Source organism: Schistocerca piceifrons, chromosome 2 (assembly GCF_021461385.2).
Source record: "Schistocerca piceifrons isolate TAMUIC-IGC-003096 chromosome 2, iqSchPice1.1, whole genome shotgun sequence".
In the NCBI taxonomy this organism is placed as follows: Eukaryota; Metazoa; Arthropoda; class Insecta; order Orthoptera; family Acrididae; genus Schistocerca; species Schistocerca piceifrons.
In genome coordinates, this window is record NC_060139.1 from 882,137,949 (window position 1) to 882,159,999 (window position 22,051).

At 44.9% G+C, this 22,051-nt stretch overlaps 1 protein-coding gene across 1 annotated transcript in view; it reads right to left on the reverse strand.

Moving 5' to 3' along the window:
- The window catches only part of LOC124775499 (Ig-like and fibronectin type-III domain-containing protein 1), a 1,067,132-nt gene that overhangs the window by 642,766 nt on the left and 402,315 nt on the right, over positions 1–22,051 (reverse strand). The gene's annotated exons all lie outside the window — the stretch shown is intronic.

Consider the following 22,051-nt stretch of genomic DNA (forward strand, 5'->3'; position numbering starts at 1 on the left):
CAGTATCAACGTGTCTGGCAGCTATACGGAGGACGGGAATTCGCTGCACGCTACTGCCAGGGATTTTTCCTTGGTGGGAAGATTGGAACGGGGTGCACTCAGCCTCACGAAGCCAACTGAGGAGCTCCAAGGCCAAGAAAGCCGACTACGACAGTGATAGCGATGTCTGAACCCTTGCCACTCCATATCGCATCTAAATGACGCCATTGGCAAAGTATGACATGGCGATCGGTCGGTTCCGATCCGCCCGTTAGAGCAAGAACTCTGAGCTTTGCTTGTCTACAATAGACTTGAGAACCAGAGATCGTCGTCACATTATCACAAGTACAAAGTGGTGCTCACTGAATGTTAATTCTATACTGATGTGACGAGGAAGATACTCGGGCAAATCTCATTGCACAAACCGTAGTAATGGTTCATCCTGACAAGTTATGCGGTTAATACGCTTCTCTCCCGGCCTTCGTCTGCTTCCGGGATGGACAGCATATTCTCCTTCAACCAGATCGTCTGTTGTCCTGATGGGACTGACTCCAACTAAAATGTTTGACAGAACTGGGAATCTTTCCTGTGTGTTACTCGTGGCAAACATGTTCACCCCTCAGGTGCGGGGATGGACTTGCGTTGGGAGTAGGCACTCACAGGAACGTGCAAGAAAACTTTACCTCTGCCATCAGCAGTGATTTAATCAGATGGAACATTCCACACGGTCAAAAATGCCAAGAAGAATATTTGAATATTACGCATTCTTTTCATTAGTCTCCTCTTTGGGTGGGACGAATAATTACGTGAATCAGTTTTCACAGTCCCTACAGCGTCGGCATACGAGCAGCTATTTTTAAAGTCATTACCAAAACCACACTTTCAACATTCTCGTGCTTCAGTTAGTCTCCTCTTTGTTACATTTGCCCGCCCGCGGTAGCTGAGTGGAGCCGGCACGGTAACACAGGGTGTTCGGTCGGAGGGCCAGCTGCCCTCTGTAATAAAAAACTGAGTTAACGGATCAAAAACGAACTGAAACGGGTGTCTTGCGACGTCCGCCCCGAGCAGATACAACGAACCAAAGCGAACAAAATGAGATTAAAAAAAAAAAAAAAAAAGAAATAGGGGTCAGCGCGACAGACTGTCAATCTTAAGGGCCCGGGTTCGATTCCCAGCTGGGTCGGAGATTTTCTCCGCTCAGGGACTGGGTGTTGTGTTGTCCTAATCATCATCATTTCATCCCCATCGACGCGCAAGTCGTCGAAGTGGCGTCAAATCGAAAGACTTGCACCAGGCGAGCGGTCTACCCGACGGGAGGCTCTCGTCACACGACATTATTATTTTTGTTACATTTAACTGTTTATCAGTAACATGAATGTCCATGTGTGAGCACGAGCAGTTTTTGCTTAGACTTAATTGATTGTCCAAAAACACAGCATTTCTGCCTGAGGCAGTTTCGCAGTGTCGTATCAGTGAATCGATGTCACTAGCTTTGTGTATGATTGAGTCTAAGATATGGTCGTAGTTCGAACTCTGTTTCGTTTTTATTCACAGATCAGTTGTACCAGTACGTCATTAGTAACACTGCTGAACTTTTTACGTTTATAGAATCATGAAAAACTATACGTATTTCTATTTTAAGAAGTACGCGCCAGTCCTTGTACGAGTCACGCACAGTAAAAGTTGTTCTTGGTATACTGCTTTGCCGTACATAATTATTACATTTATGAAAACTATCAGTATACAGAGATATCTCTAACACTTGGGCAAATACCTATAAAAATGTAGAAAGTAATTCCGTATTCGGTTGTGATGAGTGATGTGTCGTACTTTATAAGTGAAGGCAAACTGAACACGAATAAAAGTTTAAAAGCCTTGTGCGCAGGTCCACGTACAACGCCCAGTTCGCTCGATCTGGTTTTGCACCGTCAGCTTCCCTCACGTCTTATCACAGCCGGAAGTGGAGAAAGCACCAGCCCTCCGTCGGAACGCAGCGGTGAGGATTTCTCCTAAAGGCACTTAACCGACCTCCGCGGAAAGCGTTGCTCATTTCCGGAGAGCCTGGATGTCGACTTGTCTGCGGGTTATCCAGACACGGAAAAGGTGAAACGTGACGGAAGTTCCGAGGTTTGCGAAAGGAAAGAGCGATAGTTCTGTTGAAAGCATTTGAGGATTTAAGCTGAACAACGGCGTCAACAATACTATCATTGCACGTCTCCCTTACCTCTCTCTCCGTTAGGTTAAGTCCGAACTCCTGATTGCCTGTCTGCCTGGAAATTTTATGACCAGGTTCCCTTACGCCCAGGGAGAACGATATTTTTTACTCGAATTATTGGTGGGTAATATTTACAAAAGAAAAGATTAACATAGTTCGTGAAGCATTTTATGCTACCTAATCCCCTATGTAGTTTTCGTATCCTTTACTTGGCAGCCATACTGTGTTAGCTGCTGGCAACGTTGAGTGTAGCTCACCTTACAGTTTTCAGAGTACTAATGTTCTGCTTCTCATTATCATTTGAAACTGAGTACACGACTGAAAAAGTTGCAACGTAGCTAGCACAATTATTATGAAATGTATAAATGAAAGAAAACAAAAAAGCAGAGGAAGGTATCGTCTACAACGTGATTTGAGCTCGTTGGAATCTATTGGACAGGAGTGAATTTGAGCTCATTAGTCATTTCTTGGCTTTCCGATATCAATTCATCAAAGTACCGGCACAGTGTTCTAGAAGAGATCGTGGGGAATACTACCCTGTCCCCTCCCCCCCCCTTCCCTCCAGACCACTCTAATCGTAACTTTTTGGGCGAAGTGAACTGGCGCTTTGTCTCTAATGATATCTACGTCGGCGGTCCCCCAACTCATCATCATTTGTGCCGAAGACATGCTGAAGCGTCACATATTACCTAGCAGAAAATGGAAGAGTCTGCTTGACTTTCCGATGTAAACGTGTTCCGTGAGGGCGATAGGAAATCAGAACTTTGCTAAGAATGCAGTGGCATTAGAAGGAAAGGGCTAATTTGAACATTTGACTATTACAGTACTATCAAAGAATATTTTAAGAAGTTTGGCACATCACATAAGCAGGCTTGACGTTTCTATCATGTTCGATATAATCACCTTTAAGGCGTTACTACTTGTCACTGATTTTGCTTAAAACAATAACATAATTTTATGAATTTTCGACGGTTCCAAAGCTGGAAAAAAAATATTATTTCTAAAAATTAGAAAAACCAGTCTCCTATGTTATTGTTCCTCGTGTATAGCACTGTACGAAGGGACTGTTTGTCCTTAATTTATGCACTCTCCTCGATTCTTTATTAACAGCTTGCGTAACGTTATTTAACAAAAAAAATTTGTCAGCAGTTTCACGAATTATAATAGGTCAGACGTTCATAATAATCGCTCTGGCTGCGGATGAAACAGAATGGGCTCGTGACGGAACACTGGAAGCTTCTCAACTAATTTTAAAGCAGTGTGACGAAGAGTACCCGTATGTGACCACATTATCTCTGCCTGTGGATCAGATCCCGATGTCACGAATTTGTCCGAAAGGATATCAGGCAGCCATCTCCTGGTCGTATGTCTTCACTCTAAAAAAACTTAAATCAGCACAGAGGAACGCGCATGTCAACAGGCCCCAACGTCAGTTGCCTACCGCATGGCTTCCTTCGTATGTTGTATAGAGGGGCGTCGGGTCAGCAGACCGCTCTTCAAAAATGGTTCGAATGGCTCTGAGCACTACGGAACTTAACTTCTGAGGTCATCAGTCCCCTAGAACTTAGAACTACTTAAACATAACTAACCTAAGGACATCACACACATCCATGCCCGAGGCAGGACTCGAACCTGCGACTATAGCAGCAGCGCGGTTCACGACTGAAGTGCCTAGAACCGCTCGTCCACAGCGGCCGGCCGAATATTCTTAGTTGCTATGCGAAGGACAGTTACTAATTGCAATTTATTAGGCGCATTACGTGGTAGGGTGTTTGTAGTCCTGTTGTAAGTAGCATAGGGCTGCATATAACCACATGTACCGCATCTATTTATACACAATACAATAAATTACGTTACCTACGGTCTGTTCTGAGTCTGGGGCGAGGAGTCGAGCATGATGGTAATATATGTATTGTAGTAAGACTTCCGGAAAACCTTTCATAACGTTCGTCAGAGTTGGGTGCAGAGGACAAACATTGGCTGTCCATGTACTGGCAGATGTCTTGAAGGTAAACAACGTGCATGAACAGGCTACATAGTGTCTAATTACGGTCCTTGTGAGCAATGAAACTTGTTCATGGTGGAAAGCACCAGCATGTTCAACAGAAATATCTATTTATCCGTATTGGTATCTTATTTTGGCTGTCGTATACCTTTGATACCAATTCCAGAGAAGCTAACTGCACAGCACTATGGTAAAGAAATTGTTTTATCATTTGTACAAACCTTTCAGGAGGAGAATGGTTCTGAACTCATTTGCGTTAACGACAATGTTCACCTTCACTGAGGCGCATGTTTTCAGTAGCCCTAAAGGACAAAGACTGAACGTTAGCTGATTATGAATTCAAGCATGTACGATCAAAAATTTCCGAATCTCAATCTAGGTGGAAAGAGTTATAACAGTTTTTCAATAAAGTAACGTCGCATTCTTTCGGTTTATCGACACTTTTTCTCCGTGAGATGATTAAGTAAGCACGTCACGCAAATAAACCACTCGACCTTCGGAAAGTAATCATTTGTTTTTTATAATCCGATTTTACATCTGTGTTATATTGGTTACATGAACTTTTAAAAAAGTATTTTATGAGTGTTTTGCTTCTATGCTTAAAGCGTACGTTTACACAGTCTTGGAACTTCCTTGCATGTTCACAGTGTCACAAAAAAAAGTTTCTCCCAGCCCATTTATACAGAAAGTCAGAGAAACAAACGCTTTTCTTCTTCTGTGTTTAACACTCTATTGTTTTTAATAATTATGCTTCTTGGGGCCACGTTCCGTCAGCTGGTCCATTTTTCTGCTGCACAGTAATTATTGTTACAAACGCACAACATTCTGCCGCCCGGGATTAGCCGAACGGTCTGGGGCGCTGCAGTCATGGACTATGCGGCTGGTCTCGGTGGAGGTTCGAGCCCTCCTTCGGGCATGGGTGTGTGTGTGTGTGTGTGTGTGTGTGTGTGTGTTTCTTCTTAGGATAATTTAGGTTAAGTAGTGTGTAAGCTTAGGGACTGATGACCTTAGCAGTTAAGTCCCATAAGATTTCACACACACACACACACACACACACACACACACACACGTACGACATTCTCAGAAAGATATTTTCTGTGACAGTTTTCCACTATTATACTGTGAAGTAACAACATGAACAACATGCAGCACTTTGACCTTGAAAGCGCTTGTCCATAATGCACAGCCAATTTCTACGACGGGCATTCAGTAAGTAATGCAACACATTTTTTTTTTCTGAAAGCACATCGGTTTTATTCAGAGTTCAGATGTACAACATTATTCCCCACTATTTTAGCTACAAAACCCTATTTTTCAACTTAATCCGTTCAATGCGACGGCCCTACGCCACCTTACTGGGAGGGCCCGTATGCTCGCGTGGTACCAGTCCATTGGTCGACGTGGGAGCCACCGTCTTGCATCATCAGTAACTTCCCCATCATCCACGTACTGCTTCCCAAGGACTGCACGTTCCACTGGGCCTAAAAAGTGGAAGTGAAAGGGTGCCAGATCCGGGGTGTAGAACAGATGAGGAAGAACAGTCCAATGAAGTTTTGTGAGCTCCTCTCAAATGAGCAGAATTGTGCGAGGACTGGCGTTATCATGGAGTAGAAGTTCGTTTCAATTATTGCGCTGACAAACAGGCTGATGTGGTTTATTTAGTTTCCGGAGTGTAGCACAGTACACATCAAAGTTTATCGTCGTACCATGATTGAGGAGCTCTAACAGAATAACGAATTCAGAGTCCTGAAGTCCGTCCCTATGACTTTACCGGTTGAGAGTGCGGCTCTGAACTTTTTCCTCGGCGGGGAGGCGGTGTGGATCCATTCTATGGCTCGCCGTTTTGTTTATGGTTCCAAGTGATGAACCCACGTTCCATTGCATGTGACGATGTTCGACTAAAACTTGTCACTATGAGACTCGAGTGCAAGCAGTTCTGCACAGATCATCCTTCTGTGCTCTTCAAGGTCCTCCGTAAGGCGGCATGGAACCCAGCGTCTTTTCACTGTTTTGTCACCTAAATCATTTAGAATACATGAGTGTTATATTTATAGCTGGATGTGTACATGTTGTGGAAGCCTATAGTTTTAATGGATCATTCGGTAATGGCAGGAAGCAAAATGGTTCAAATGGCTCTGAGCACTATGGGACTTAACATCTGAGGTCACCAGTCCCCCAGAACTTAGAACTACTTAAACCTAACTAACCTAAGGACATCACACACATCCATGCCCGGGGCAGGATTCAAACCTGCCGGCGGCAGGAAGCAATACCGTACCTCAATATTATACTTAATCACGATCTACAATCTATACTACTACAGTGTATAAAGCCAAATCCTTGCTTGACATTGTTACCAAAATCCTGAAAAGTACTTGACCGATTTACTTCAAATTTTTACAGAGCTTTCCGATGAAGGTACGAACAGATATATGCTGCATATGTCTTTAATAAATATAGTGCATAATTATATATATTTCCGCCTTAGCGCCTAGAGTTCCGATAAGTATGGGTATTATTGTCGCCTTTAGAATGGGGTCTGTGCCGCGCGGGATTAGCCGAGCGGTCTTAGACGCTACAGTCATGGACTGTGCGGCTGGTCCCGGCGGAGGTTCGAGTCCTCCCTCGAGCATGGGGGTGTGTGTTTGTCCTTAGGATAATTTAGGTTAAGTAGTGTGTAAGCTTAGGGACTGATGACCTTAGCCGTTATGTCCCATAAGATTTCACACACATTTGAACATTTGAATAGCGTCTGTAACAGAGTTGCGTTCCCAGCAGAGAACTGTCATTTAGAGCCCCAACTGGTGGGCAAGTGTGTCAGCACTACCAAGAGAGAGATCCAGCTGAGCAGCGAGATGTTTAATTGTGATCTGTCGATCACCGCGAACGAGAGTGTCCGCACGTTCCAACATTGCAGGAGCCACACCTGTGTGCGCCCGACCGGCACGCAGGAAATCGGACCGGTTTGCGCGACTTGTTACAGTAATGATAGATGTCACGCCCAGCGAGTCGCAGAGCCTTAGTTCACTGTTAAGTTTCCATAGACATTCCGCAACCGCCTACGAATACCGCAGGTACACTGGTTTTCCGCCAAAAGAAACTCAATGACAGTTGTCTGCTTGGAACGCACCACCATTTTGAACGCTACGTATAGTACATCTACCTGTTGGAACTTAGCGGCTGAAGCGGGAATATTGCATAATGTCCCACAAAAATTCCACTTGTTATCAACTGAAACTGGCAGAAAAGAAAAATGTGTTGTTTTACTTATTAAACGCCCCTCGTACTATTTCCCTTTTTATGATGGAGTAGTATGTCGATGTTCATACGAGATATTGATGCTGAGAGAGAAACACGTTATGCGCGACTAACATATTCCATCAAACGTTAAATAAATCAGAGGTAACTGCGCAGCTGCGACCAAAAACGCAGAAGATTCGTAAAATTCCTCCAATGCTGGGTTGTCAGTCCTCAGCTGCCAATGCAGTCTGTCTGCTACGGGTCGCACGGACGATGCGTCCTGTCCTTTAATCCGGCTGTGAATGTTAATGAATGTTTGTACAGTGAGAGCGGCGCGACGCGACGCAGCGCGGCTCAGTAGCGGAGGGCCGAAAGCGGAGCCGCGAGGAACGCGCGGAACGAGCGCCCGCGCGCATTCCACTGGCTGGTGGCGACAGGCGGCGCAACACGGCCTCGTAATGGCCAGCCCGTGTCGCCGTGACGTAGCTGCAGTTGTAGCTGTACAGTAGATGCGTGACGGGCGGCGTGTGGTGGGGTCTGGCTTCCTACCCCGCTGTCAGTCCCGCGGCTTCGGATTCATTAGTAATGGCCCTCCGGAACAGCAACCAGGGAATACAATCCTGCTGCCGCTACCGCTGCTGCTGCTGCTGCTACTGCAATCCCAAGACTGAAAGCGGTACCCCGCACGTCACCCGCCAACACTTCAAGTCAGTGGCTGGCGACGACCCGCTGACGTGATTCGGGGATAAATGTTACAACGCGATGGCAGCACCAGTGTCACAATATATGGAACCCACACTCCCAGATATACTTAGGACTGCACGGTAAGCGGTTCTGTTTCACACAAACTTCATGTTTCTTTACTGGTAGAAAAAAAAAATGAAAATGTCGTTATTCGAAGCCAACTAAAGCAAGAGCTGCGCTTTTGAGTGTGTGTTCGGTATAGAAATGACATAAAAAATTTTTAATCTTCAAAATACACACGGTGAATCTGAGCTCCATAGACTAAATTTTGGAGGTTGTTGAAGAATATTTCCTGAGTATTTTTATATTAGTAAACTGTACCTACGATTGCTCGTTACTGAGGATGTTTTACAGTGTATCGTCCTCGCTTCTGACTGTAAAGTTATTTGTAAGATTCCCTACTTCAGTTTCGATAGTACGGCTATTATAAAGTGAAATTCTGCAAAATTGTGCTTCAGCTCGACTCAAAACCTTAAAAAAATAACTGATATGTATATATAGGGTATTAGGGTTATAAGAGCAAATGTATTTACTGGTGACTGAGGACAGTGCACTGAACAACATTACATCAGTATTTACTTCATTTTTTGACTAATAATTTTACGAGGGATATTCGGAAAACAAGGATACATCTGCCGCGAAATGGAAACCACAGTCAAAATCAAAACTGTTTTATTTGCAACAGTTAGCTACAGCTTCCATCTACTTCTCTACATACTCCCCGCTCCGACTTAGACATCTGTCGTAACGTTGTGCCAGTTTTTCAATACCCTCGTCATAGAAGGCAGCTTCCTGTACTCTCCAACAATTTTCTACGGCTGACTGGAGCTTTTTTTCTGTGGAAAAATGTTGTCTTCATAACCAGCGGTTCATTTGAGATAAGAATCAGGGAAGTGCGGGATGCATGGTGGGTGGTCAAACACCTCCCGTCGAAAACACTCCAGGAACTCCACATTGCCCCTGCAGTGTGCAGCCGAGACCTGTCACGAAAAAGAAAATGCGTGACAGTAATGTATGTGCTGTGGCAGGAAATCAAGAGAAATATCACGGCAGACACTCATACTTGTGGGGAGGGTGGAGAGGAGGGGGAGATACTACTTTCGAGGCATCTTTACGCTCTCACTGTGCGATCAGAACGAAGATGTCGACCTGACGCTATCTGTGGATATACTAGACACACTGCCTAATACACCTGCACAAAGTTTCATCGAAATTTTCACTGCGGATTCCGTTTCGCTACCCATCGTTCCTTACTTTCCGAATAACTTTCGTAGCTATTAGGGGTCGCATGACTATAGGTTGGCTAGTGCCTCCAAGTGCATCCTGCAAGAGCAAACTACTAATGCCTATTTTCCCCTGGGCAGCAGGTCAGGTGTTTACGTGTGGACTCAATACGGTTAATCTCTACTGATAGGCTATGTGATCAAAAGTATCCGGACACCCCCAAAACACACGGTTTTCATATTAGGTGCATTGTGCTGCCCCCTACTTCTAGGTATACATATCAGCCACCTCAGTAGTCATTAGGCAACGTGAGAGAGCAGAATGTGGCGCTCCACGGAACTCACGGATTTCGGACGTGGTCAAGTGATTGGGTGCCACTTGCGTCATACGTCTGTACGCGAGATTTCCACATTCCTAAACATTCTAGGGCCACTGTTTCCGATGTGACAGTGAAGCGGAAACGTGAAGGGAAACGTACAGCACGAAAGCGTACAGGCCGACCTCGTCAGGTGTCTGACAGAGACCGCCGATAGTTGAGGAGGGTCATAATGTGCAATGGGCAGACTTCTATCCAGACCCTCACACAGGAATTCCAAACTGCATCAAGGTCATGACAGTTAGGCGGACCGGCCGGTGTGGCCGAGCGGTTCTAGGCGCTTCATTCTGGAACCGCGCGACCGCTACAGTCGCAGGTTCGAATCTTGCCTCGAGCATGGACGTGTGTGATGTCCTTAGGTTAGTTAGGTTTAAGTAGTTCTAGGGGACTGATGACCTCAGATGTTAAGTCCCATAGTGCTCAGAACCATTTGAACCACAGTTAGACGGGAGGTGAGAAAACTAGGATTTCAAGGTCGATCGGCTACTCATAAGCCACACATTACGCCGGTAAATGCCAAATGACGCCTTGCTTGGTGTAAGGCGCGTAAACATTGGACGATCTAACAGAGAAAAACCTTGTGTGGAGTGACGAATCACGGTACACAATGTGGCGATCCGATGGCGGGGTGTGGGTATGGCAAATGCCCAGTGAACGTCATCTACCAGCGTGTGTGGTACCATCAGTAAAATTCTGAGGCGGTGGTGTTGTGGTGTGGCCGTGTTTTTCATGGAGGAGACTTGTAGACCTTGTTGCTTTGCGTGGCTCTATCACAGCACAGGCCTACATTGATGTGTTAAGCACCTTCTTGCTTCCCACTGTCGAAGAGCAATTCGGCGCGGGCGGTTGCATCTTTCAACACGATCGAGCACCTGTTCATAATGCACAGCCTGTGGCGGAGTGGTTACACAATAACACCCCGGTAACGGATTGGCCTGCAGAGAGTTCTCACCTAAATCCTATAGAACATCTTTGGCATGTTTTGGAAGGGCGACTTCGTGTCAGGCCTCATCGTCCGAATCGAGACCTCTCCTCAGTGCAGTACTCCTTGAAGAATGGGCTACCATTCCCCAAGAAACCTTCCGTCACCTGATTGAACGTATGCCTGCGAGAGTGGAAGCTGTCGTCAAGGCTAAGGGTGGAACAACACTATAAAAATGGTTCAAATGGATCTGAGCACTATGGGACTTGACATCTGAGGTCACCAGGCCCCTAAAACTTAGAACTACTTAAACCTAACTAACCTAAGGACATCACACACATCCATGCCCGAGGCAGGATTCGAACTTGCGACCGTAGCAGTCGCACGATTCCGGGCTGCAGCGCCTAGAACCGCGTGGCCACCGCGGTCGGCGACAATACTATACTGAATTCCAGCATTACCGATGGAGGGCGCCAAGAACTTGTAAGTCATTTTTAGCCAGGTGTTCGGATACTTTTGATCACATAGTGTAGGTGTAGCCCACTATAAAACAATTAACAGAAAGGAAATTACGTAACGTGTTTGCAGGAAGAGTTTTAGAAGCAGAGGAAAAATAACTAACACACTGAAGTGGGTACATATTAAGGTACAAATGATCATGAAATCTGCACTTAGATCCCAAATACTGTATATATCATCATCATGTCTGTAAGTTCAGTATTAAATGTTATCATCATAAATGAGCTTTTGCATAAATCACATGAAAACCAATACTCGCAGACGCTTAATAAGTCACATTCGTACAGCCATTTACGCAGTTTACATAAGTAGTGGTTTGATGTACTTCAAAGAAATATACGTGACTCTAAACCCCAACTAAGTGTACGCAATCCGATATTGAGTAATTTCATTTCATTTGATTTCTTATCTTCATTTATCAGTGTCGACAGTATGTATTATTTGTATTGTTTCGGAACAAACTTTTCCATTCACTCACTGTTGACTACAGTGATGCTGATTTTGCTCTTCGTCTTCACGCTTTTATTCAGTAACTTGCTACTCAGCTTAATTTTCCGGCAGTAGTAGCTGCACATTTACAGTGATACACAGCAATGTGGATAGGTTCCGTGATGAAAATGGTTCAAATGGCTCTGAGCACTATGGGACTTAACTGCAGTGGTCATCAGTCCCCTAGAACTTAGAACTACTTAAACCTAACTAACCTAAGGACATCACACACATCCATGCCCTAGGCAGGATTCGAACCTGCGACCGTAGCGGTCGCGCGGTTCCAGACTGTAGCGTCTAGAACCGCTCGGCCACTCCGGCTGGCGTTCCGTGATGAAGAGTGCACCGATCTGCAGTTGCTGTATGTATTCACAGAATGCAATGGAAGAGCGGTACAACGTCATGTTGAGCTGCTCATGCAGCCGCTGCAACCACACTTGACTACAGTGCTTTTGCACCGGCCGAGGGTCCTAGCACTGCACTACGTTATGTGTTGCACGTTTTGGTGAGTGTATATTAGAGGTATTTTTTTGTCCAGTTGTTATCACAGAAACAAAGGTACAGGGATAACAAATCGAATAAATTATAACTGCACAATTGTAACGTGGCACTGGAGACCACTGATCTCTTCAACCAAAACACTCAGAAAATATCCCTGAACAACTTTTGAAGTTTTTTGAAGAAAATTCTTCACCCTGCATACACGGTGTATTTCAAAACAGTTGCCCAGTGCACACTTTCTGGTTTCGACAGATATTGACAATTTCCGTTTTCAATTTGTAGATGCAAGCAGTTCAGTCAAATACTGGCCATCAAGCGTCTCATGCGGAGGTCACTGTCGACGAAGAAATAAGAATTTGACAGAGTTGTGTTGCGACAATTGGTTGAACTTTAACTGTTGGGTTCAGAAAAATGCCAAGGATTACATCACCACTGACTGACCAGCGCTGATGCATGGCCACACCAGACAGAGAGCGTGGCCTGGGCCAGCCGATGTGATGGAGAAAGTCAAACAAGTAAGGCGTGCAAACAACTGTTTATCTAGAATGAGATTTTCACTCTGCCAGGAAGTTTCATATCAACTGTTTATCTGTATGATAAGGACTATAGAACACTGGAGTGGTTAAGTTTTTACTCCAAAGTAGACTAAAACACAGTAGATATCAAAATTTTCAGAGTAAGGCAACTGAAATTTTAGGACAAATGGAGACAATGACTGAACAGGAAAGTGGCCTCGTTGTTTTTGGTAAACTAAATGGGGCTTTCAGAATTAAACTTTTCGCATTCCTGAAAAAGAGAGTTTACTGCCAGCTGTGTCATGTACTTTTAATGTGAAAATAATTCAAAAACTGATGACTGCCCATCTAGCAATGCAGAGATACATTCTAGGGATTATTAGTTGGGAGGGGTAACAGAAAAAGAAAGAAATTGATCAGGAACAGAATGGAGCGTATGACATTAACTGTAGTCAAAATGAAATGGAGACGAGCAGGGTATACAGCCCAGTGAATTAAAGGATGGGAGGATGTGGATCAAGTACGTTCGTTGCTGGGTTTCACGACATAAGAAGAGACTGAGGTAACAGTCAAATAGAACATCGGTTGACGATATCAGAAAATTCGCAAGTGCAACGTAGGTGCGTACAGTCGAATACCTTGACGAACTGAAAAGTCTAAAGGTGGCATTTATTCAGCAGTGGATGTTATGCCTACAGTAAGCTAAAATAACGCAATTGACAGTGAAAACGTATCACTGCGGATTCATTAGACGCGAACAATTGTCTTAGTCGATGACTGAATAAAACATAATTGGTAATTACTTTATTGAACGAACTAGTCCGTTGTCTTTCTGGAAAACTGCTCCTGAAGTGTCGACGAGGACTTCGCTCTCCGCGAGCGATAATCGTGCGTTCCACCTTGCTCATTTACCGTAGCTGTTATTGTCATACCAACCTACTTTGTGACTGGTAGAGATCCGAAAATAAGTAACAAAAGTTCAACATTCAATAAAGTTGCAATGTTTACCTTACGTGAGAGTGACTTCTGTGCATCACATCCATTGTTTTCTAGTACAAGTATCAATATATCGTTCTTGGAACGAAAGGTGGAAGGAAAGTTACGGTTTTTCGGACCGCCGAGGTGGATCACAAGCTGAGTCTGGTCACTCATAATGCACGAAATTGGCTATGACCTTGGCCCATTAAGCTATTCAAGGAAATCACGTTAAACTTTAATCTGGATGTGAGAGGACAGGCAAATGGCAGTTCTGGAATTTTCTTTGGCGTAGCGGGCTAGAAGATAACATGAGATACAGAACTGCTACGTTCCTACATGCAATGAAGGAGAACATTCTTTTATTTTGTTTTTGTAAGGGAAAGGAGCGCTTCGATGACAATAAGTTTGGCTTTCAGAATGGTAAAGAAAACGGAAGTGGTGCAAGAAAGGGAGTAACCTATAGGGAAAAACGGATAAGTTACAATATGTACAAGAACTAAGAGGAAACAATAAAAATGGAAGACCAAGAACCAAGTACGCGGTTTAAAAAAAGGGTGCAAGATCGGGATGTTGTCTTTCATCCTTACTGTTCAATTTGTACATAGATGTACGAATGCCGATGTACGAATGACGGAAATAATGGGATTAAAATTCAAGATGAAAAAATATAAACGGTAAGATTTGCTGAAGACACTGCTGTACTCGGTGAAGGAGTGGGAGAAGTGCGAGGCCTATTGATAATGGAGTGAAGAGTCTATAGATTGAGAGTAAACCGAAGAAACACGAAATTTCAGAAACGAGATTAACGGCAAACTGAACATGAAAGTTGGTGACCATAAAGTTAATAAGTGGAGCTCTGTTGAAAGCAAAACAATTGGAGACGGGCGAAGCAAACAGGACCTAAAAGAAGAGTAGCACAGGTACAGAGTGTATCCCTCATCTACTAATATCAGTCTTCCGCTTTGACGTGAGGTAGGAATTTTTGAGAGTGTACGTTTGGGCTGCAGCATTGTAGGAATGTGAATCACAGACTGGAAAAACTAGAAACGAAGGGAATCGAAGAGAGTTAAATGTGATGCTATAGAAAGATGATGAAATGAGATGGTTTCCCGCGGAACCGGTATAGAAAGGAACGTACAGGAAAGAGTGACAAGAAGCGACAGGATTATAGGAAGTGGTATTAGATGGAAGTGTGAAGGAAAAAAAAAAAAAATAGATTTCACTTGGATTCCGTTCGGTGTGGCATGGAGCCAGCATATCGCTCTTCCGGCCTTGGATTTCCTCGGTTGTCATCAGGACGCTGAGTGCACCCCCTTTCCAGTACACCCACCAGGCAAAATCCCTGACAGTACCGTGAGTCTAATTCGCGTCCTCCACATAGCACCCAGACACGCTGACCACTGAGCTACGAAGGCGGTGACAGTAGTCATGGGCTAGCGATATGTACTATACAGATGGCGGTAGTATCGCGTACACAAAGAGTAAAAGGACAGTGCATAGGCGGAGCTGTCATTTGTACTCAGGTTATTCAAATGAAAAAGCTCCGACTTGATTATAGCCGCACGATGGGAATTAACAGACTTTGAACGAGGGATAGTAGTTGGAGCTAGAAGCATGGAACATCCAATTTCGGAAATCGTTACGGAATTCAATATTCCGAGATCCATAGTGTCAATATACTGCCGAGAATACCAAATGTCAGGCATTACCTCTCTCGACGAACAGCACGGTGGACGACGGCTTTCACTTAACGACCGAGAGCAGCGGCGTGTGCATGGAATTCTAAGTTCTAATAGACAAGCAACGCCCTCGAAATACACCAGAATTCAGTGTGGGACACACGACGAACGTATCCGTTAGAACAGTGCGGGGAAATTTTGTATTAATGGGCTATAGCAGCAGACGACGGATGCAAATCGTTTTGCTAGTAGAACGGCATCGTCTGCAGGGCGTCTCCTAGGCTCGTGACCATATCGATTGGACACTAGACTGCTCGAAAATCTTCGCCTAGTGAGATTACTCTCTATTTCAGTTGGCAAGAGCTGGCGGTACGGTTCCAGTGTGGCACAGACCCCACGAAGCCATAGACCCAGTTTGGCAACAAGGCACTGTGCAAGATGGTGGTGACTCCATAAAGGTGTGGACTGTGTTTACATGGACTGGATTGGGTCCTTTGGTCCAACTGAATGGATCATTGATCTGGAGACCATTTACAGCCATTCATGGACTTCATGTTCCTAAAAAACGATAAAATTTTTGTCGGTGACAATGCCATGTCTCCAGGCCACAGTTGTTCGCGACTGGTTTGAAGAACGTTCCTGACAATTCGAGCGAATGATTTCGCCACCTGATCGCCCGACATGAATGCCAGCGAACATTCATGAGACATAACTGAGGTGTCAGTTTGTGCACAAACACCTGCAGCGGCAACAATTTCGCAATTGTGGACGGCTGTAGATTTTCAACAACTTCTTTAGTCCATTGCGGGACTACACCGGGAAAAAGGAGGTCCGACACGATATTAGGAGGTATCCCATGACTTCTGTCACCTCACTGAAAATCCCCCCAAATAATTCAGGACCTAGAGCGCAAGTGCTGCACCGAGACAAGGAGATTGCCACAAGAGAAGGATTTGTGGCGCGATACATTGTATCAGTCGAAAGACTGCTGATACTAAAGAACAGACTACACTACTGGCCATTAAAATTGCTACACCACGAAGATGATGTGCTACAGACGCGAAATTTAACCGACAGGAAGCTGTGATATGTAAATTATTAGCTTTTCAGAGCATTCACACAAGGTTTGCGCCGGTGGCGACATCTATAACGTGCTGACATGAGGAAAGTTTCCAACCGATTTCTCATACACAAACAGCAGTTGACCGGCGTTGCCTGGTGAAACGTTGTTGTGATGCCTCATGTAAGGAGGAGAAATGCGTACCATCACGTTTCCGACTTTGATAAAGGTCGGATTGTAGCTTATCGCGATTCCGTTTTAACGCATCGCCACATTGCTGCTCGCGTTGTCGAGATCCAATGACTGTTAGCAGATTATGGAATCGGTCGGTTCAGGAGGGTAATACGGAAGGCCGTGCTGGATCCCAACGGCCTCGTATCACTAGCAGTCCAGATGACAGGCATCTTATCCGCATGGATGTAACGGATCGTGCAGCCACGTCTCTATCCCTGAGTCAACAGATGGGGACGTTTGCAAGGCAACAACCATCTGCACGAACAGTTCGACGACGTTTGCAGCAGCATGGACTATCAGCTCGGAGACTTACGGATGCGGTTACCGTTGACGCTGCATCACAGACAGGAGCGCCTGCGATGGTGTAGTCAACGACGAACCTGGGTGCACGAATGGCATAACGTCATTTTTTCGGTTGAATCCAGGTTCTGTTTACAGTATCATGATGGTCGCATCCGTGTTTGGCGACATCGCGGTGAACGCACATTGGAAGCGTGTATTCGTCATCGCCATACTGGCGTATTACGCGGCATGATGGTATGGGGTGCCATTGGTTACACGTCTCAGTTACCTCTTGGTTCCATTGACGGCACTTTGAACAGTGGACGTTACATTTCAGATGTGTTACGACGCGTGGCTCTACCCTTCATTCGATCCCTGCGAAACCCTACAATTCAGCAGGATGTTGCACGACCGCATGTTGCAGGTCCTGTACGGGCCTTCCTGGATACAGAAAATGTTCGACTGCTGCCGTGGCCAGCACATTCTCCAGATCTCTCACCAACTGAAATCGTCTGGTCAATGGTGGCCGAGCAACTGGCTCGTCACAATACGCCAGTCACTCATCTTGATGAACTGTGTGTTGAAGCTGCATGGGCAGCTGTACCTGTACACGCCATCCAAGCTCTGTTTGACTCAATGCCCAGGCGTACCAAGGCCGTTGTTACGGCCAGAGGTGGTTGTTCTGGCTACCGATTTCTCAGGATCTATGCACCCAAATTGCGTGCAAATGTAATCACATGCCAGTTCTAGTATAATATATTTGTCCAATGAATACCCGTTTATCATCTGCATTTCTTCTTGGTGTAGCAATATTAACGGCCGGTAGTGTATTTCATTGTCTCCGGTGTTACATTAAAAGAATTCCGATTGTATCGATAAAGGTCCAAGGAAGAACTGACTCTGTTCAAGGGAGCTATGTAGAATTCTCCGAGTCACATTTGTAATTCAGAGGGCGCGGGCGGCTATTAAGGCACAGGGCGCAGGAAACAGGAGCTAGTGCCGGGCTCCGTCTCGACCGCGGGCGGACGTGTTGCGTTTGCTGAGCGTGATCTGCAGCCCTGAGAGGTGGTCCCTCCTCACGCCTCCCCCTTATGTTGTCTGCTGCGGTGGCCAGGTCTGATGTACCAAATGCCACTCCGGCAACACAGTCACAACAGCCCTTTCTTTGATGTCGTATCTGTATCAAAGATCGATTCCAAGCTGTTGTACTAGCTCTTTGTCGATCTCCATCTGAGACCAATTAATTACTCACGGTGTCGACTGCAACTGTTTGAAATAATTGTATTACATACGATTCATCTGAACCGATTCGAATAATCGCGCACACTAATCTAATTAGAAATGTTTTGGATCAGAGAACTTCGGTTCGATCCTACTTGCAGGAATTAACAGCTGGATCGTTTCCAGAGCTGCAGATGAGTGGGGATAGCAACACACGATCTGTTATATGGGTTGTCTTGTAAAGGAATTTATGTACACAGAAGTCCTTGTAAGAAATATGTAAATTGTCAGTTGTGACTAATGATAAAATAGTAAGGAAATCTAATGAACGTGAGAGAAAAAAAGAACAACAACTTCAGCAGTGTTTGCTACGCACGAAAAGGTTACCTGCATACTGTAACATCGTTTGCTGCGGCTACAGTAACCTCAACGGGGAACGGAGCTGGCGCCGAAAGCAGAGGCTTGTCCCTCATGAAGGCGGTCATGCGACAAGTCTTCTCTCTAACGCTGTACGAAAGATATCTTTTTCCGTCCCGTAAACCGTTGGGCTTTCTTCGGAAGTTGGTTTCACAGAGCCTCCAGCGCTGCCAACACAGTTGGTATTGCAGGTACGCTTCTCTCACAGGAACAACAAAGATCGAAAACGTACATGAGGAAACACCAGAAAATTGGAACGTTCTCTTTGTTGTACGTTTTAGATCCACGGTCAAGAATCGATTGCCAATAATCCCCGCCCATACACTACAGCTGAAACGGTGTTGATGGTTCGCTGCTACCATACCACTGGGATTTTCCACAGCTCACAGATGGTTCTTGTGAAGGCTGACGGTACCGCTAGCTTTCATGAAGTTCCGTAGTATTGTTTTATTTTTGTTTGTAAGATGATCCGATTGGAATCTGCGAATCGTAAAAACAGTAGATGAAAGTTTCGTTCCAGGAAGTAGAGCGGGTGTAGTCCTTTTCGAAGAATCCACGCCTACTCATGTCGGCAAACTTTTGTCCTGAGCCCATATCCTCACCAGTCGTTTTGCATTTATTGCACAATAGCCGTCCGCGCTTTACGTCGGTGTGGTTTCAGCTGTGAATAGGATGCATGACAGATATTCCAGAATGCCGTGGGGAGCCTGTGTGACGAGTGACAAAACCAACGAAAAGTATGAGTGCTACACTATGAAACAGCAATTCGATATTTATCAAAATTTGTGTAGTTGTTCATCACGTAACGGGCTTTAAACTGAATTTCCATTTCATCCCCTGGTGTGTTATCCCCAGAGGCGTGTTATCGCGTGGATGGAAACAGCCACGGAATGTCATCTCGAGGAGTTTCTTGCCATGCCTGAAACACATCACATGCTGTGTCGTTTCATGAATACTGCTGGCTGGAGACTGCTATGACAGCATACGTGCCGGCCGCGGTGGTCTCGCGGTTAAGGCGCTCAGTCCGGAACCGCGCGACTGCTACGGTCGCAGGTTTGAATCCTGCCTTGGGCATGGATGTGTGTGATGTCCTTAGGTTAGTTAGGTTTAAGTAGTTCTAAGTTCTAGGGGACTGATGACCACAGATGTTAAGTCCCATAGTGCTCAGAGCCATTTGAACCATTTTGACAGCATACGTCTTCCCATCGCATCGCAGACATGCTATGTGGGTGACAATTTAGAGGCCTAGCTTGCTAGTCAAGGATCCGCACATTGCTCAAAGCGTTTGTAAGGTGAACACCACAGTGGGGTCTTGCATTACCCTGTGTTTGACCCTGGTGAGGAGGGATATGACAAAACAAGTTTAACATTTCTGACCCATACTGGCGAGCATTCAGCTTACCTTCTGGAATCAAATGTCGTGTTTTCATATCCAACAGCTCCTCGTACTTTGATCCCAGAAGTTCGGGTTGTATGGGTCTGAGAATCACTCCTTTCTGTGCGTTTCTTCAGATCGTCTATGGACACAGTGGCATCGGTGTGACAGCCGCAGACTGAAGCGAGTCTCCTCGCTGAACACAATGTCCCAGTGGACTCTGCCTCTAATGTGTGGTATCCGCAGCAAATGACCGCGGCAAAGGATGCAGAAAAACTCGAGATATCAAACGATCTTCCAGTAATCTGTACCAGGTGGTTTGTGGTGACACGCTACTGGTATTTCAATTGTTGTCAGAGCGGGCGTAATCTTTTCGAAGAAGCCACAACTACTCATGTTCGCAAACTTTTGTTCTGAGTCCATATCATCACCATTCGTTCTGCAGGCATTGCACACTAATCGTCTGCGCTTTCCATGGGTGATTATCACGTGACCCTCATGAGTGAACTTTTCTCCAAGTCCGAAAGTGGCGAGAACGGACAGATGTGTTTCTTCTGCAGATGTAATGTTACAAACATACCCAAAAAAACATTGTGTAATCATACCATTATTCATCTGAACTGAAAATAATCTTGCACAAGATCGCAATTTTGATCAAAGTATCCCACAGATATGGAAATACTGGAGTATCAGCTTGGCAGCGTTTGGTCAAGGTGTTCACGGTGTAACACTCTCCACAACCGTTAGGGTAGGCGCTTCAGGTTGCGTGGCACAGTCACCGTAGGTGGACGTTTGAATGTCTCAGATTTCCAGATTTAGGATTTGCAAGCCACCGTACGGTATATGGCGGAGAATACTTCTGATACCACTAGTCACACGGTTAGAACCACTATCGGTAAACCTCCGTATGAACTCTAATTCTGTTGTTGTGATCACTGCCGTATGGGGAAGGAAGTAATGCGATGCCAAACTCTGATTCGAACGTAAGCTCTCTGAATTTCAACAGTAAACCTCTCCATGATGCACTACGCCTCTCTTGTAGAGCCTTGCGATTACTAGCAGAACCCTTGACGAAACGTAATGTCCTCTGTCAGCCCTTTGTCAGATCCGCTGTTTCTCCAAAATTAATCGTACCTGGTAAGGGTCCGAGGCTGAGAAGCATTCCTCTCGAAACGGTCGTACGTTTTGTAAGTTTTCTGACCGTGGAATGAAACCTTCATCAACTGTTTTTACAATTCGCAGATTCCAATCGGATCTGCTTACAGACGAAAATAAAACAATACCACAGAACAACACATAAGCTTTTCTGATTATGTGTATCATTTCTTGCGAGTATGTTTCTCTTTCGATGAAAACATTTGTGCAGAGGCCTTATCACCAGTTATTGCATTACCATAAGACGAAGTCTACATTGGTGGCTCAATAGTCTTGGCCCGTAGAACGAAGTCGTATTCGGGGATATGACGGCAACGACCAATCGAAGCTAAAAAGTCTACTATGCGTGGGCTCTAAAATGGGTGCCTTAAGATCTATGAGCATTTGTTCATCTTCGCTGCTGTCAAACACACACACACACACATATATATATATATATATATATATATATATATATATATATATATATATAACAGGCCGAGGATCCAGACACAGATTAGCCCTGAGAGTGGCAATGTGTGAATCATGAGACAGACCTGAACAGTAATTGGTGGATGGAGTGACTATATGAGCTATAGGGCCTTTGAGGGCGTAAAATCATCGAAATGAGCCTAGCAAGATATAACTGGACGACTACTAAAACAGTAACAATTACAAAATCATTACATCATTTCTCAGAAGTATTTCTCTAGCTTATATGACGTAAAAAGAATACATTTAGTTTTAAAATGTCTCGCAACTTCTGGTTGAAGTGCTGATTTTTACTCTGACGACCAATTGACTTTATACAGACTATTAATCTCTGGCACTAGCACGCCGTAGCTTTTGTAAGAAATATTTATGTTTCAGAAGACCGCTTTTTGCAGATTCTTCGTATGACATAAAATTTGCTGTCTTGCTTTGTTTCTTACACTTTCACTA